Source organism: Magnolia sinica, chromosome 7 (genome assembly GCF_029962835.1).
Source record: "Magnolia sinica isolate HGM2019 chromosome 7, MsV1, whole genome shotgun sequence".
NCBI lineage: Eukaryota > Viridiplantae > Streptophyta > Magnoliopsida > Magnoliales > Magnoliaceae > Magnolia > Magnolia sinica.
Genome location: NC_080579.1, coordinates 8,672,355 through 8,679,935, shown reverse-complemented (window position 1 = coordinate 8,679,935; position 7,581 = coordinate 8,672,355). Strand labels below are relative to the sequence as shown.

General features: G+C 39.3%; 1 long non-coding RNA gene across 2 annotated transcripts; it reads left to right on the top strand.

The window, feature by feature from the left end:
- The first annotated feature begins 1,174 nt into the window (after nucleotides 1-1,174).
- Nucleotides 1,175-2,837, top strand: LOC131251946 (uncharacterized). Of its 2 annotated transcripts, none has more exons than XR_009174059.1 (4): nucleotides 1,175-1,801; nucleotides 1,923-2,014; nucleotides 2,198-2,360; nucleotides 2,497-2,837. It is a non-coding gene; the product is annotated as an uncharacterized LOC131251946 (long non-coding RNA). The 2 variants fall into 2 exon arrangements; XR_009174058.1 differs by having other exon boundaries at nucleotides 1,176-1,801; nucleotides 2,516-2,836.
- The last annotated feature ends 4,744 nt before the right edge of the window (nucleotides 2,838-7,581 follow it).

The window sequence follows — 7,581 nt, the reverse complement described above, 5'->3', positions numbered from 1 at the left end:
ATTCGTTTAGTGGTGTTTATTAATGCGTTGTTAACACAGTGAATTTTTCTCAATGGTAAGATTTTCTTTTCAATTATATCTTGCAGTCAGGGCATATGTTATAAAAGGTAAAGAGATAATATTTCTCATTAAAGATTAGAAAGGTCTTCTCTATTTCTAGTACATGTGAGTGGAGAGAAGATTATGTATGGCCTGGCCAAGATTAAGAGCAGGGGTGAGATGATCTTCCCAAAAGGTTTTCTTGCTTGCTTGAAAATGGTGAGATGGTTTTTTCAAAAAATCTCTTGATATATGAGAAAAGATGAAAAATATTCCTTATTTGTTAGTTGTATTTAAGCATTTTCTCTCTCATATGCTGTGCTCTCCTTATTTGTAGTAAAATAATTTGTAAGAGTTTGCCTAAGATTGTAATCATGTTGTAATGAACCACTATTATATATCTTGTGTATCTTTCTCTGCTAATTGTTGTTTATATCCAAATCTAATTCTTGTTAGGTTTTGAATAAAAATTGTTAAGCACCTAGGTGTGTAAGAGTACCATGAAAATAAGTTTTTGCTTAGTATAACTATTGGACGCTTGCAACAAGGATCAATTCAAACCTCGATCTAGACCAGAAAATTCAAACCTCAAGCCCATCCATATCAATGTGCCATAAACTCTATAAGAAAGTAATGCTGGTCAAGTAAAAGATGCATGTGAAGCTTGCACTTCAATATTTGTATTGTATGCCACATTAGATGATTTGGACATGCATTACATATAATTGCCAATTGGCAATGTAAATCTTTTGCTTGCAGGAGAATGGGATTGCATTTGCTCTATCACAGGTTGCCTTACATATAATTGCCAATGGAGGACAATTGGGAAAAGTCTGGTAGGCCTTTAAAAAAATAAAAAAAATAAAAAATTCGAATTGATTGATTTACTTTACTTTTTTTTTTTTTGGTTGTTGATTTTGTCTCTTTTCTTAGTATGATCTGGGCTAGATCAATTAAGTATGATTGAGAAGCTTGAGATACAAATTGAATTGTATCATGTACTCATGTTACATTAGATACTAACTGTAAGCTTAAGAGTACCTAGTTGGTCTAGAAAATTTGGCATAGTTAACTGTTCTTATTAGCAAACTCAGTTACCATCCTCCTCTCTCTCTCTCTTTTTTTTTTTTTGAAATGTTGATAGGTTCTCGGGGCTTGGGGATTGGGCTGGGAAATTTCGATGGATGAGATGGAGGTTACACAATTCACATGCTTCCGGCATGTATCTTAAATCCTTTTTATAAATTTTATGTGTTGTGGGAGATCTGAGCTGTGAATCAGATAGGATCCATTTGTGAAGATCACCTGGCACAAAAGTCAGCTAGGTTCATTCATCTGGCAGCCACATTGAGGTTAAGTGAATATATTTTATCTATGTTTAAGTGAATTTTATGTTCAAAACCAAGATTTGCCTGATACAGGATGGTGAAAAGACACCCAAGTCTCCATCTCCAAATCCTTTGCTCCTTTCCAACCCTTGGAATCTGCATTTTCCAAGATTCCTTTAAGCATCAGAAATTCCTCAATGCATATTAGCTTTTGCAGTGGAATGGCTTATGGTTCCTTTTGAAGGTATTAAAAAGTACTCCTAGTGCTCATTACAAATGATAAATCTGAGTTAGTGAGAGTGATGGAAAAAGCTAAAGGGAGAGTTCTTTCATGGGCTTTAGTGCGCAAAGATTTTACAGGAGTTAATTAGGAGGATCTTTGTAGAGATTGGCTTTGGAAGTTCCGCTACAAGGAGTGCTATGTATCACTAAATGTGTGCATTATTCTTTGATTCTCTCTCTTTCTATTACTAATAATCAATTAGCATTTCAAAAACGGAAGTGATATCTAATTGATTCTTCTTCTTCTTCTTCTTCTTCTTATTTTTTTCTCAGGTGCTTCTTTCACCTCCCATTGTCGTCTATTCTCCAAGAGTTCTACCGGTGTATGTTTATGATGCTCATGCTGATTGTGCCAAAAATGTCAGGTATGTCAAGATTGGTATTCTACATGTGATTGTGTATGCCTGCTTGTGAGGAATTTCAGGTTTAATTTGTAATATTTGTCTGCATCTCATTTTATCATGTGCAATGCTGTTCTAGTACATAAAGTTGAAAATTGTTTGTGTTGCTTATGCCTCAAATGCTTGATAAATTCATCATTTTGACAGTGCTGCGTTCCTTGTTCTATATGGCATTGCTTTGGCAATTGAGGGATGGGGTGTTGTTGCTAGTTTGAAAATATATCCACCTTTCGCTGGTGCTGCTGTATCAGCAATTACTCTCGTTGTGGCCTTTGGGTTTGCTGTATCTCGTCCGTACTTGACACTTAAGGTTGGTGCCTGAGTGAAGTGATTTTATTTGGCAAGAAGCAATAAATTCTTGCTTTGATGCTTATCTTGTTCTGATTTTCTTGTATCCTGATTGTCTAGTGCACGTTACTGTCCTCATTTCATTTTAACTGGATTAGATTTACATTTTATTGGCAGATGATGGAAGATGTTGTGCATTTTCTCAGTAAGGAAATTGTTGTTCATGCAATTGCTCGGTCTGCCACTAAAGTGAGTTTGCTTCTGCCTTGAAATGACTTCTTAGCTATTATGTTTCTGATCTCTTTGTACTCTCAGATCTTTTCCTGAATGGAACCGACTGTTGTATTTGATTTTTGAAAGTTCAATTCCATCTCATCTGTACGATTTCTTCAGCATGGGCATGTTTCTGTTATTAACTGGTTTTGATTAGCGTTCGCATTTGTAACTGCAAGAAGTGATACTTAAATATTTAAGTTACATTCTCTTTTCATTTTCCTATTTGTCTTTCACTTGGCTTTGTTTCTTTCATGTTCTCTGTCTCTCTGATATCTCTCTGTCTCTCTAATATTTAAGTTACATATTATTGCTGTTGTTGTTGTTGTTTATATATCATTATCATTATGAAAGGTGGGAATGTAGCCTTATAGACTTGTGGTTTCAATTAGACATTATTAATTAAAGTGGTTTGCTTAGAAAGTTGTTGATGTGATAATTATTTTATTTGGCTTATAAATGTAAATTGTTCATGCGTTAATTTGTTGAATACTATTTTTTGACTTTTTTTTTTCCTTGTGTGTAGGATTTACATCACTTCAGCCTAAATTTAGACCGTATAGAGGATTTTTTTTTTTCAAGACCATTTTCAATTTATTATAATAAATTGAATAATTTTTTTATTGTGTAGTAATATAAATTTTGTTTAATATTCAATTTTAATTGTATTGCATCATTTTTTATGTTTCAAATATTAAAAAAATACAAGTTTTAATTGAATTATATATAATAAAAAAATCTAGCACCTCTCAAATCTATACAAAGATTTTTACTGGCGCTTGTGTAGAGTTCTATCAGCGCTTTTTTGTGATAAAAAGTGTCTAGAAACCATATTATTGCTGGTGCTTAGATTGACTTTTGCCGATGCTTATTCCACTTTTACCGGCACTTCGCGGCGTTTTTATATACTCTTACCGGCGGTTCTGACCGCCGGTAAAAGTCCAGTTTCTTGTAGTGGGTTGAGCACCAACCCGGCCCAACCTGCCCGACTTTCAGCCCTGGTAACACCTAATCCACTCCCATGCCGGAAACAGATTAACTACTCCATTGCCACTAGCTGGTCGGTGCACTGTGGACCCCAACAAAAGTTTTTAATGGTCAATCAACACTATTTTAGATAATTTTATGATATAAAACCAAAACTTAGGTATCTCAAAAGCACAAGTGGGCCACACAATGTTGATCGAACTCTCACCATTAAAAACTTCTTGGGTTTGCAAAAGTTTTAGATGGATCAAGCTGATATTTGTTTGTTTTTTATTTTTATTTTTTTGCCTTCATTCTGATCTGTATGACCTAATGTACATTGTACAGGTTGGATGTCAAATGAAAATTACAGTGGGCCTTAGGAGGTTTCTAATTGTAGACATTCATTCACTACTGTTTTCCCATGGGTGTGGTCCACCTGAGATTTTGATCTGCCTCATTTATGGAATAAATCATTAAAATGATGTGTAAAAATAGATGAATGGTGTGGATAAAACACATAGATCATGGTGAGGCCCACATAGCACCCACCACTAGCCACCTCGCTAGTGGCAGCGTCCCTTACCGAGCTGCGTCCGCGTCATGCGTAGCCAGAGTATATCAAATAACTCCCCTTTTCAAACGTGCCACTTTCTCCTAATTAGGGGTGTACATGGAGTCGAACTAGCCTTAGCTCGACTTGGCTCGACCACTAGCTGACCTCAGCTCAAACGTGGCTCGACTCAGTCCTCGAGCCTGACTGGCTAGCTCGGCTCGGTTCAGTGAGTAGCTCAGGCCAGTTCGAGCCAAGATCGAGCCGAGTTTGCCATCGTAGCATTTTCACAAACACGACTGCACCTTTAAAATCTCACTGTATTTTAGACAGCACAATGGATTTACAGGTATTTTATCAAACACCTTCCAAGCAACATAAAAATCAAGAAAAAAAGGGTGTTGGTGTCATATACATACCTTTCTTGCCACCAGCCACACTTCTTTGAGTCATTTCATCAAACACTTGGTAAGCAACATCAATATCAAAGTAATCGAGCTACCGAACTGGTTCGATTCAAGTTCAATTCGAGCTGAGTTCAATCTAAGTCGAGTTGAGTAGGGCTAGCTCGAAGTTGGCTCGAACTCATTTTCGAGCACAAACATCACCTTGACTCGGCTCGAACTCAGCTTCTCAAATCGGGCTTTTTTGAGTCAAGTCGAGCGAGCTAACTGAGCTAGCTTGGTTCATGTACACCTCTACTCCTAAGTCTTTGAGCAGGCTAAGGTACATCACATATTATTGTAAGGGAGCGGATTGTGTGGTGTGTACACCACCGACCTTGGATGGTGGTGTGTTGATGTCACTAAGTTCTGTGGGCCCCATCATGATGTATGTGTTATATCCAAACCGTCCGTCCATTTGATGAGATCGTTTTAGCCCTTGATCCCAAAACTTATACATATAAAAAGTTCAAGTAGGCCACACCACATAAAAAAGTGGGTATTGAAAGTTTACCCTTGAAAACTTCTCAGTGGATGGAAAATAAAGGACACGGATTGGCTACTCCCCCTGCCACCAGCCCTGTTGCTGGTGGTTGGTGCTCTGTGGGCCCCATCATGATGTATGTGTTTCATCCATTCCATTCATCCATTTTTACTGATGATTTTAGGGCTTAATCCAAAAAATGAGAGGGATATAAATATCGGGTGTCCACCATTAAAATCCTCCTAGGGCCCACTGTACTGTTTATTTGACATCCAATCTTTTGATTAGGTCATACACGCCCAGATGAAGGGCAAAAACAAATATCAGCGTGATCCAAAACTTTTATGTCCCCCGAAAGGTTTTTAATGGACGACACTCATTCAACACTGTTTCCTGTAATGTGGTCCATTTGAGATTGGGATATACCTCATTTTTGGCCTCAACCATAAAATGATCTGGAAAAATAGATGGACGGCATGGATGAAACATATACATCATGGTGAGATTCACAGAGCACCGCCCAACAGCCATTTGCTGGTGGCAGGGGAGTAGCCAATCCCTTCCGAAAATAAACATCATGGTGCGCCCAAGGAAGATTTCAACGGACGAAATCATTGTTCCCACTGCTTTCTGGGGGTGTACGTGGTACACTTTAGCTTTGGATCAGCATTATTGTTCGGCTTATGCCCAAAAACGATCTCGTCAAATGGATGGACGGTTTGGATGTAAAACATACATAATGGTGTCTTCACGGAACTTGGTAACAAAAACAGACAACAGATAACACACCACCCACGTCGGTGGAGTGTGGGGCACACCACTCAATCAACAACAATCCCTTTTGGCATTTTCAAATGCGTCAAGCCCAGCACCCAGCATAGGCCTAACACAGCAGGCCCAAGCTAAAGCCTGAAAATTTTGGTTCCGCCTGGGTTTGACCCCAACCCGCAGGCCAAGCTAATAGGTAGAAGCCTATCCCAGCGGGGGTGCACAATGATAGGTTCAGTCCGGTTCTTGAGTGAAATCAGAATCGAACTGTTCCTAACGGTTCTAGGATTTTCGGAACTAGAACCAGATTGTTAGCACCTTCGAACTGAACAGGAATGGGACCGTTAAAATTGGTTTGGTTCCACTGTTTTGGGCCTTTTATAACCCAACCCAATTGAATGACGAAAGAGAGAACTTGAGAGAGAGAGGCCTGGCAAGAGAGGGGGGACCGGTCCCACAGTTCGGTTCGGTCATTTAAATCCCCGGTTCAGTTTTATGGATCGGTTCAACGTTGGGTTCGGTTTGGATCTATATACCCAATATTGAGAACTGAACCAATGTAATTGGTTATTTGATTTTGGAATTGGAACCGGAACCGGTGCACTCTAGAACGGGGCCAAACCGAACCGTTTCGTCAGTTTTAATCCGATTCCACGGTTTTACCAGTTAGATGTGCACCCCTGATCGGTCCATTGCCATCTTTGTTTGCTGAGAGATGTAAGACGGCTCGTGCAGATGCCGCACATGTGCAGCATGGCACATATCTACGGCGTCCAATTCATCCATCAGAGTTGAAACATCTTCTAGATTCCCTTGCCCAAAAATCAGCTCGTTCCACAAGTCAGGTGGGCCACAGATTTTCAAACAAACGTATAACCCAAAAGAGCGGGCGCGACTTCGGGATCCACCAAGTGCCTGAATGTGGGGCCCACTGCGATGTATGCAACTGAAATACACTCAGTTCATCCATTTTGAAAGATTATTTTATGTCATGATCACAAAAATGAGGCAGATCTAAATCTGCGGGGACCACGCATCACAAAATAGTGCTGATCGACAATTAAAAACTTTTTATGGGTTACAAAATTTTTGTATCAAGCTGATATTTATGTGATCCCTTGATCCAGGTCTTCGTTACCTTATCAACAGGTTGGATGGTAAATAAATATTCCATTAGCCCCCAAAGAAGTTTTTAATGGTGAGTATTTAAGCACTATTGTTTCCTTGTGTGGTCTGCCTAAAATTTGGATCTCCTTTATTTTTGGTACGGTGCCTTAAAATGAGGTCTCAAAACAAATGTATGGAATGGATGTAACTAACATAGATCAAGGTGGGCCCCACAGTCAGGGATCCACCCGCTCGGTGGATCCGCAGATCCACTGAAGCCGCGACCAAAAAAACCGGGACTCAAGTTTCATTTCCCATACGCCTGTTTCTAAGATCGTATCCCAACTGTTGATTGAAATCCAGATAGACTCGGACGGACTTGCTGGATAGCTTGAATATCGCACGTGTCTGGCACGCTAGCTAACAGCTGTGGTTGTGTATACATGAAGCCGCTCCACGCGTTGGCTCTGCATGCATGGCTTTTAGCCTTTGGGTTTGCACGCGGAGTTCTGCAAAAGCGAAGTTCCTGTGCAATAATGCTGGTTGGGACCCACTACAACGTATATGAGAAATCCATTCTTTCCATCCGTTTTGAGAGATCATTTTGGTACGTCATACTAAAAATGAAATGCATATAAAACTCAAAATG